This window comes from Cynocephalus volans, chromosome 11, assembly GCF_027409185.1.
Source record: "Cynocephalus volans isolate mCynVol1 chromosome 11, mCynVol1.pri, whole genome shotgun sequence".
Taxonomy (NCBI): Eukaryota; Metazoa; Chordata; class Mammalia; order Dermoptera; family Cynocephalidae; genus Cynocephalus; species Cynocephalus volans.
In genome coordinates this window covers 131,014,082-131,025,436 of record NC_084470.1, presented here as the reverse complement: position 1 = coordinate 131,025,436, position 11,355 = coordinate 131,014,082, and positions in this window count along the sequence as shown.

The window sequence follows — 11,355 nt, the reverse complement described above, 5'->3', positions numbered from 1 at the left end:
CGGATTGAACTGGTTTAAACCGGTCTAAACTGGATAAAACCGGTTTCAACAGGATAAAACCAGATTGAACCGGTTTAAACCCGATAAAACCGGAGTGAACTGGTTTAAACCGTATAAAAACGGATCGAACCGGATTAAACCGGATAAAACCGGATTGAACCGTTTCAAACCGGTTTTAAAGGGATAAAACCGGAATGAAACGTTTCAAATCGGTTTTAACCGGATAAAACCGGAATGAACCGGTTTAAACCGGATAAAATCGGATTGAACCGGTTTAAACCGGTTTTAACCGGATAGAACTGGATAGAACTGGTTTAAACCAGATAAAACCGGATTGAAGCGGTTTAAACCGGTTTAAACCGGATAAAATCAGATTGAAACGGTTTAAACCGGATTGATCCGGCTTAAACCGGATAAAACCGGAATGAACTGGTTGAAACCGGTTTAAACCGGAAAAAACGGATTGAACCGGTTTAAACCGGTTTCAACCGGATAGAACCAGATAGAACCGGTTTAAACTGGATAAAAGCGGATTGAACCGGTTAAAGCCGGTTAAAACCGGAGAAAACCGGGTGGAACCGGCTTAAACCAGTTTAAACCGGAGAAAACCGGATTGAACCGGTTGTAACCGGTTTAAACCGAATATAAACGGATTGAAGCAGTTTAAACCGGTTTAAAACTGATAAAACCGGAATGAACCGGCCTAAACCTGTTTAAACCCGATAGGACCGGTTTAAACTGGATAAAACCGGATTGATCCAGCTTAAACTGTTTTAAACCGGATAAAACCGGATTGAACCGGTACAAACCGGTTTAAACCGGATTAAACCGGAGTGAACTGGTTTAAACCGGCTAAAACCGGATTGAACCGGTTCAAACCAGTTTAAACCGGATAAAACCGGAATGAACTGGTTTAAACCGGATAAAATCGGACTGAACCAGTTTAAACCGGATAAAACCGGATCGAACCGTTTCAAACCGGTTTTAACCGGATAAAACCGGAATGAACCGGTTTAAACCGGATAAAACCGGATTGAACCGGTTTAAACCGGATAAAACCGGATTGAACCGGTTTAAACTGGTTTCAACCAGATAGAACCAGATAGAACCGGTTTAAACTGGATAAAACCGGATTGAACCGGCTTAAACCGGTTTAAACCGGATTGAACCGAATCCGGTTTAAACCGGATAAAACCGGATTGAACCGGTTCAAACTGGTTTAAACCGGATAAAACCAGATAAAACCGTTTTAAAGCGGTTTAAACTGGATAAAACCAGATTGAACCGGTTTAAGCTGATTAAAACCGGATTGAACTGGTTTAAACTGGTCTAAACCGGATAAAACCGGTTTAAACCAGATAAAACCGGATTGAAGCGGTTTAAACCGGTTAAAACCGGATAAAATCAGATTGAAACGGTTTAAACCGGATTGATCCGGCTTAAACCGGATAAAACCGGAATGAACTGGTTGAAACCGGTTTAAACCGGAAAAAACGGACTGAACCGGTTTAAAATGGATAAAACCGGATAGAACCGGTTTAATCCGGTTTAAACCAGATAAAAACCGATTGAACCGGTTTAAACCAGTTTAAAGCCGATGAAACCGGATTGAACCGGATTAAACCAGTTTATACTGGATAAACCGGATTGAATCGGTTAAAACCGGTTTAAACTGGATAAAACCCGATTGAACCGGTTTAAAACGGTTTCAACTGGATAGAACCGGATAGAACCGGTTTAAACCGGATAAAAACGGATTGAAGCGGTTTAAACCGGTTCAAACCGGATAAAACCAGATTGAAATGGTTTAAACCGGATAAAACCGGAATGAACTGGTTTAAACCTGATAAACCGTAAAAAACGGATTGAACCGGTTTAAACTGGATAAAACCGATTGATCCGGTTTAAACCGGTTTAAACCTGATAAAACCAGATTGTACCGGTTTAAACCGGATAAAAACGGATAGAACCGGTTTAAACCGGTTTAAACCAGATTGAACCGGATAGAACCGGTTTAAACCGTTTAAAACCGGATTGAACTGGTTTAAACCGGTTTAAACCGGTTCAAACCGGAGGAAACCGGAATGAACCGGTTTAAACTGGATAAAAGCGGATTGAACCGGTTAAAGCCGGTTAAAACCGGAGAAAACCGGGTGGAACCGGCTTAAACCGGTTTAAACCGGATAAAACCGGATTGAACCGGTTGAAACCGGTTTAAACCGGATAAAACCGGAATGAACTGGTTTAAACCGGTTTAAAACAGATAGAAGTGGAGAGAAACGGTTTAAACCGGATAAAACCGGATTGAACCGGTGTAAACCGGTTGAAACCGATAAAAACGGTTTGAAAGGGTTTAAACCGGTTTAAACTGGATAAAACTGGAATGAACCGGCTTAAACAGGCCTAAACCGGATAAAACCCGATTGAACAGGCTTAAACTGGTATAAAGAGCATAGAACCGGTTTCAACCGGATAAAACCGGATTGAACCGGTTTAAATCGGTTTAAACCGGACAAAACCGGATTGAAACGGATTAAACCAGTTTATACTGGATAAACCAGATTGAATCGGTTAAAACCGGTTGAAAACGGATAAAACCAAATTGAACCAGTTTAAACCGGATAAAATCAGATTGAACTGGTTTAAAACGTATAAAACCGGACTGAACCAGTTTAAACCCTTTTAAACCAGATGGAAACGAATAGAACCAGTTTAAACCGGATAAAACCGGATTGAACCGGCTTAAACCGGTTTAAACCAGATAAAACCGGATTGAACCGGCTTAAACCGGTTTAAACCGGATAAAACCGGAATGAACTGTTTTAAACCGGTTGAAAACGGATAGAACCAGTTTAAACCGGATAAAACCGGATTGAACCGGCTTAAACCGGTTTAAACCGGATAAAACTTGATTGAACCGGTTTAAACCGGATAAAACCGGATTGAACCGGCTTAAACCGGTTTAAAACGGATAGAACCGGATAGAAACGGTATAAACCGGATAAAACCGGATTGAACCGCTGTAAACCGGTTGAAACCGGATAAAAACGGATTGAAAGGGTTTAAACCGGTTTAAACAGGATAAAACCAGATTGAACTGGTTTAATCCAGTTAAAACAGGATAGAACAGGACAGAAACAGTTTAATCCGATTTAAAAAGGATAGAACCGGATAGAACCGGTCTAAACGAGATAAAACCGGATTGAACCGGTTTAAACCGGTTTAAACCGGATAAAACCGGATTGAACCGGTTCAAACTGGTTTAAACCGGATAAAACCGGATTAAACCGTTTTAAAGCGGTTTAAATCGGATAAAACCAGATTGAACCAGTTTTAGCCGATTAAAACCGGATTGAACTGGTTTAAACCGGTCTAAACTGGATAAAACCGGTTTCAACAGGATAAAACCAGATTGAACCGGTTTAAACCCGATAAAACCGGAGTGAACTGGTTTAAACCGTATAAACACGGATCGAACCGGTTTAAACCGGATAAAACCGGATTGAACCGTTTCAAACCGGTTTTAAAGGGATAAAACCGGAATGAAACGTTTCAAATCGGTTTTAACCGGATAAAACCGGAATGAACCGGTTTAAACCGGATAAAATCGGATTGAACCGGTTTAAACCGGTTTTAACCGGATAGAACTGGATAGAACTGGTTTAAACCGGATAAAACCGGATTGAAGCGGTTTAAACCGGTTTAAACCGGATAAAATCAGATTGAAACGGTTTAAACCGGATTGATCCGGCTTAAACCGGATAAAACCGGAATGAACTGGTTGAAACCGGTTTAAACCGGAAAAAACGGATTGAACCGGTTTAAACCGGTTTCAACCGGATAGAACCAGATAGAACCGGTTTAAACTGGATAAAAGCGGATTGAACCGGTTAAAGCCGGTTAAAACCGGAGAAAACCGGGTGGAACCGGCTTAAACCAGTTTAAACCGGAGAAAACCGGATTGAACCGGTTGTAACCGGTTTAAACCGAATATAAACGGATTGAAGCAGTTTAAACCGGTTTAAAACTGATAAAACCGGAATGAACCGGCCTAAACCTGTTTAAACCCGATAGGATCGGTTTTAACCGGATAAAACCGGAATGAACCGGTTTAAACCGGATAAAATCGGATTGAACCGGTTTAAACCGGTTTTAACCGGATAGAACTGGATAGAACTGGTTTAAACCGGATAAAACCGGATTGAAGCGGTTTAAACCAGTTAAAACCGGATAAAATCAGATTGAAACGGTTTAAACCGGATTGATCCGGCTTAAACCGGATAAAACCGGAATGAACTGGTTGAAACCGGTTTAAACAGGAAAAAACGGACTGAACCGGTTTAAAATGGATAAAACCGGATAGAACCGGATTAAACCAGTTTATACTGGATAAACCGGATTGAATCGGTTAAAACCGGTTTAAACTGGATAAAACCAGATTGAACCGGTTTAAAACGGTTTCAACTGGATAGAACCGGATAGAACCGGTTCAAACCGGTTGAAAACGGATAAAACCAAATTGAACCAGTTTAAACCGGATAAAATCAGATTGAACTGGTTTAAAACGTATAAAACCGGACTGAACCAGTTTAAACCCTTTTAAACCAGATGGAAACGAATAGAACCAGTTTAAACCGGATAAAACCGGATTGAACCGGCTTAAACCGGTTTAAACCAGATAAAACCGGATTGAACCGGCTTAAACCGGTTTAAACCGGATAAAACCGGAATGAACTGTTTTAAACCGGTTGAAAACGGATAGAACCAGTTTAAACCGGATAAAACCGGATTGAACCGGCTTAAACCGGTTTAAACCGGATAAAACTTGATTGAACCGGTTTAAACCGGATAAAACCGGATTGAACCGGCTTAAACCGGTTTAAAACGGATAGAACCGGATAGAAACGGTATAAACCGGATAAAACCGGATTGAACCGCTGTAAACCGGTTGAAACCGGATAAAAACGGATTGAAAGGGTTTAAACCGGTTTAAACAGGATAAAACCAGATTGAACTGGTTTAATCCAGTTAAAACAGGATAGAACAGGACAGAAACAGTTTAATCCGATTTAAAAAGGATAGAACCGGATAGAACCGGTCTAAACGAGATAAAACCGGATTGAACCGGTTTAAACCGGTTTAAACCGGATAAAACCGGATTGAACCGGTTCAAACTGGTTTAAACCGGATAAAACCGGATTAAACCGTTTTAAAGCGGTTTAAATCGGATAAAACCAGATTGAACCAGTTTTAGCCGATTAAAACCGGATTGAACTGGTTTAAACCGGTCTAAACTGGATAAAACCGGTTTCAACAGGATAAAACCAGATTGAACCGGTTTAAACCCGATAAAACCGGAGTGAACTGGTTTAAACCGTATAAACACGGATCGAACCGGTTTAAACCGGATAAAACCGGATTGAACCGTTTCAAACCGGTTTTAAAGGGATAAAACCGGAATGAAACGTTTCAAATCGGTTTTAACCGGATAAAACCGGAATGAACCGGTTTAAACCGGATAAAATCGGATTGAACCGGCTTAAACCGATTTTAACCGGATAGAACTGGATAGAACTGGTTTAAACCGGATAAAACCGGATTGAAGCGGTTTAAACCGGTTTAAACCGGATAAAATCAGATTGAAACGGTTTAAACCGGATTGATCCGGCTTAAACCGGATAAAACCGGAATGAACTGGTTGAAACCGGTTTAAACCGGAAAAAACGGATTGAACCGGTTTAAACCGGTTTCAACCGGATAGAACCAGATAGAACCGGTTTAAACTGGATAAAAGCGGATTGAACCGGTTAAAGCCGGTTAAAACCGGAGAAAACCGGGTGGAACCGGCTTAAACCAGTTTAAACCGGAGAAAACCGGATTGAACCGGTTGTAACCGGTTTAAACCGAATATAAACGGATTGAAGCAGTTTAAACCGGTTTAAAACTGATAAAACCGGAATGAACCGGCCTAAACCTGTTTAAACCCGATAGGACCGGTTTAAACCGGATAAAACCGGATTGAACTGGATTAAACTGGTTTAAACCGGATAGAACTGCTTTAAACTGGATAAAATCGATTGAACTAGTTTAAACCGGTTTAAACCGGATAAAACCAGATTGAACCGGTTTTAACCTGAGAAAACCGGATTGAACTGGTTTAAACCGGTTTCAACCAGATAGAACCGGATAGAACCGGTTTAAACTGGATAAAACCGGATTGATCCAGCTTAAACTGGTTTAAACCGGATAAAACCGGATTGAACCGGTACAAACCGGTTTAAACCGGATTAAACCGGAGTGAACTGGTTTAAACAGGATAAAACCGGATTGAACCGGTTCAAACCAGTTTAAACCGGATAAAACCGGAATGAACTGGTTTAAACCGGATAAAATCGGACTGAACCAGTTTAAACCGGATAAAACCGGATCGAACCGTTTCAAACCGGTTTTAACCGGATAAAACCGGAATGAACCGGTTTAAACCGGATAAAACCGGATTGAACCGGTTTAAACCGGATAAAACCGGATTGAACCGGTTTAAACTGGTTTCAACCAGATAGAACCAGATAGAACCGGTTTAAACTGGATAAAACCGGATTGAACCGGCTTAAACCGGTTTAAACTGGATTGAACCGAATCCGGTTTAAACTGGATAAAACCGGATTGAACCGGCTTAAACCGGTTTAAACCGGATTGAACCGAATCCGGTTTAAACCGGATAAAACCGGATTGAACCGGTTCAAACTGGTTTAAACCGGATAAAACCAGATAAAACCGTTTTAAAGCGGTGTAAACTGGATAAAACCAGATTGAACCGGTTTAAGCTGATTAAAACCGGATTGAACTGGTTTAAACTGGTCTAAACCGGATAAAACCGGTTTAAACCGGATAAAACCGGATTGAAGCGGTTTAAACCGGTTAAAACCGGATAAAATCAGATTGAAACGGTTTAAACCGGATTGATCCGGCTTAAACCGGATAAAACCGGAATGAACTGGTTGAAACCGGTTTAAACCGGAAAAAACGGACTGAACCGGTTTAAAATGGATAAAACCGGATAGAACCGGTTTAATCCGGTTTAAACCAGATAAAAACCGATTGAACCGGTTTAAACCAGTTTAAAGCGGATGAAACCGGATTGAACCGGATTAAACAAGTTTATACTGGATAAACCGGATTGAATCGGTTAAAACCGGTTTAAACTGGATAAAACCAGATTGAACCGGTTTAAAACGGTTTCAACTGGATAGAACCGGATAGAACCGGTTTAAACCGGATAAAAACGGATTGAAGCGGTTTAAACCGGTTCAAACCGGATAAAACCAGATTGAAACGGTTTAAACCGGATAAAACCGGAATGAACTGGTTTAAACCTGATAAACCGTAAAAAACGGATTGAATCGGTTTAAACTGGATAAAACCGATTGATCCGGTTTAAACCGGTTTAAACCTGATAAAACCAGATTGTACCGGTTTAAACCGGATAAAAACGGATAGAACCGGTTTAAACCGGTTTAAACCAGATTGAACCGGATAGAACCGGTTTAAACCGTTTAAAACCGGATTGAACTGGTTTAAACCGGTTTAAACCGGTTCAAACCGGAGGAAACCGGAATGAACCGGTTTAAACTGGATAAAAGCGGATTGAACCGGTTAAAGCCGGTTAAAACCGGAGAAAACCGGGTGGAACCGGCTTAAACCGGTTTAAACCGGAGAAAACCGGATTGAACCGGTTGTAACCGGTTTAAACCGGATATAAACCGATTGAAGCAGTTTAAACCGGTTTAAAACTGATAAAACCAGAATGAACCGGCCTAAACCGGTTTAAACCGGATAAAACCGGATTGAACCAGTTTAAACCCGTTTAAACCAGATAGAAACGGATAGAACCGGTTTAAACCAGATAAAACCGGATTGAACTGGTTTAATCCAGTTAAAACAGGATAGAACAGGACAGAACAAGTTTAATCCGATTTAAAAAGGATAGAACCGGATAGAACCGGTCTAAACGAGATAAAACCGGATTGAACCGGTTTAAACCGGTTTAAACCGGATAAAACCGGATTGAACCGGTTCAAACTGGTTTATACCGGATAAAACCGGATTAAACCGTTTTAAAGCGGTTTAAACCGGATAAAACCAGATTGAACCAGTTTAAGGCGATTAAAACCGGATTGAACTGGTTTAAACCGGTCTAAACCGGATAAAACCGGTTTCAACAGGATAAAACCAGATTGAACCGGTTTAAACCAGATAAAACTGGATTGAACCGGTTCAAACCGGTTTAAACCGGAGGAAAACCGGAGTGAACTGGTTTAAACCGGATAAAAACGGATTGAACCGGTTTAAACCGGATAAAACCGGATTGAACCGTTTCAAACCGGTTTTAAACGGATAAAACCGGAATGAACCGTTTTAAACCGGATAAGACAGGATTGAACCGTTTCAAACCGGTCTTAACCGGATAAAACCGGAATGAACCGGTTTAAACCGGATAAAATTGGATTGAACCGGTTTAAACCGGATAAAACCAGATTGAACCGGTTTAAACTGGTTTCAACCGGATAGAACCGGATAGAACCGGTTTAAACTGGATAAAACCGGATTGAACCGGCTTAAACCGGTTTAAACCGGATAAAATCGGATTGAACCGGTTCAAACCGGATATAACCGGATAGAACCGGATAGAACCGGTTTAAAACGGATAAAACCGGATTGAACCGGTTTAAACCGGTTTAAACCGGATAAAACAGGATTGAACTGGTTTAAACCGGATAAAAGCGGATTGAACCGGTTTAAACCAGTTTCAACCGGATAGAAATGGATAGAACCGGTTTAAACCGGATAAAACCGGATTGAAGCGGTTTAAACCGTTTAAAACCGGATAAAACCAGATTGAAACGGTTTAAACCGGATTGATCCGGCTTAAACCGGATAAAACCGGAATGAACTGGTTTAAACCGGTTTAAACCGGAAAAAACGGATTGAACCGGTTTAAAATGGATAAAACCGGATAGAACCGGTTTAATCCGGTTTAAACCAGATAAAAACCGATTGAACTGGTTTAAACCGGTTTAAAGCGGATAAAACCGGATTGAACTGGTATAAACCGGTTTAAACTGGAGAAAACCGGATTGAAGAGGTTTAAACCGGATAAAACCGAATTGAACAGGTTTAAACCGGTTTAAACCGGATAAAACCGGATTGAACCGGTTCAAACCGGTTGAAAACGGATAAAACCAAATTGAACCAGTTTAAACCGGATAAAATCAGATTGAACTGGTTTAAAACGTATAAAACCGGACTGAACCAGTTTAAACCCTTTTAAACCAGATGGAAACGAATAGAACCAGTTTAAACCGGATAAAACCGGTTTGAACCGGCTTAAACCGGTTTAAACCAGATAAAACCGGATTGAACCGGCTTAAACCGGTTTAAACCGGATAAAACCGGAATGAACTGTTTTAAACCGGTTGAAAACGGATAGAACCAGTTTAAACCGGATAAAACCGGATTGAACCGGCTTAAACCGGTTTAAACCGGATAAAACTTGATTGAACCGGTTTAAACCGGATAAAACCGGATTGAACCGGCTTAAACCGGTTTAAAACGGATAGAACCGGATAGAAACGGTATAAACCGGATAAAACCGGATTGAACCGCTGTAAACCGGTTGAAACCGGATAAAAACGGATTGAAAGGGTTTAAACCGGTTTAAACAGGATAAAACCAGATTGAACTGGTTTAATCCAGTTAAAACAGGATAGAACAGGACAGAAACAGTTTAATCCGATTTAAAAAGGATAGAACCGGATAGAACCGGTCTAAACGAGATAAAACCGGATTGAACCGGTTTAAACCGGTTTAAACCGGATAAAACCGGATTCAACCGGTTCAAACTGGTTTAAACCGGATAAAACCGGATTAAACCGTTTTAAAGCGGTTTAAATCGGATAAAACCAGATTGAACCAGTTTTAGCCGATTAAAACCGGATTGAACTGGTTTAAACCGGTCTAAACTGGATAAAACCGGTTTCAACAGGATAAAACCAGATTGAACCGGTTTAAACCCGATAAAACCGGAGTGAACTGGTTTAAACCGTATAAACACGGATCGAACCGGTTTAAACCGGATAAAACCGGATTGAACCGTTTCAAACCGGTTTTAAAGGGATAAAACCGGAATGAAACGTTTCAAATCGGTTTTAACCGGATAAAACCGGAATGAACCGGTTTAAACCGGATAAAATCGGATTGAACCGGCTTAAACCGGTTTTAACCGGATAGAACTGGATAGAACTGGTTTAAACCGGATAAAACCGGATTGAAGCGGTTTAAACCGGTTTAAACCGGATAAAATCAGATTGAAACGGTTTAAACCGGATTGATCCGGCTTAAACCGGATAAAACCGGAATGAACTGGTTGAAACCGGTTTAAACCGGAAAAAACGGATTGAACCGGTTTAAACCGGTTTCAACCGGATAGAACCAGATAGAACCGGTTTAAACTGGATAAAAGCGGATTGAACCGGTTAAAGCCGGTTAAAACCGGAGAAAACCGGGTGGAACCGGCTTAAACCAGTTTAAACCGGAGAAAACCGGATTGAACCGGTTGTAACCGGTTTAAACCGAATATAAACGGATTGAAGCAGTTTAAACCGGTTTAAAACTGATAAAACCGGAATGAACCGGCCTAAACCTGTTTAAACCCGATAGGACCGGTTTAAACCGGATAAAACCGGATTGAACTGGATTAAACTGGTTTAAACCGGATAGAACTGCTTTAAACTGGATAAAATCGATTGAACTAGTTTAAACCGGTTTAAACCGGATAAAACCAGATTGAACCGGTTTTAACCTGAGAAAACCGGATTGAACTGGTTTAAACCGGTTTCAACCAGATAGAACCGGATAGAACCGGTTTAAACTGGATAAAACCGGATTGATCCAGCTTAAACTGGTTTAAACCGGATAAAACCGGATTGAACCGGTACAAACCGGTTTAAACCGGATTAAACCGGAGTGAACTGGTTTAAACAGGATAAAACCGGATTGAACCGGTTCAAACCAGTTTAAACCGGATAAAACCGGAATGAACTGGTTTAAACCGGATAAAATCGGACTGAACCAGTTTAAACCGGATAAAACCGGATCGAACCGTTTCAAACCGGTTTTAACCGGATAAAACCGGAATGAACCGGTTTAAACCGGATAAAACCGGATTGAACCGGTTTAAACCGGATAAAACCGGATTGAACCGGTTTAAACTGGTTTCAACCAGATAGAACCAGATAGAACCGGTTTAAACTGGATAAAACCGGATTGAACCGGCTTAAACCGGTTTAAACTGGATTG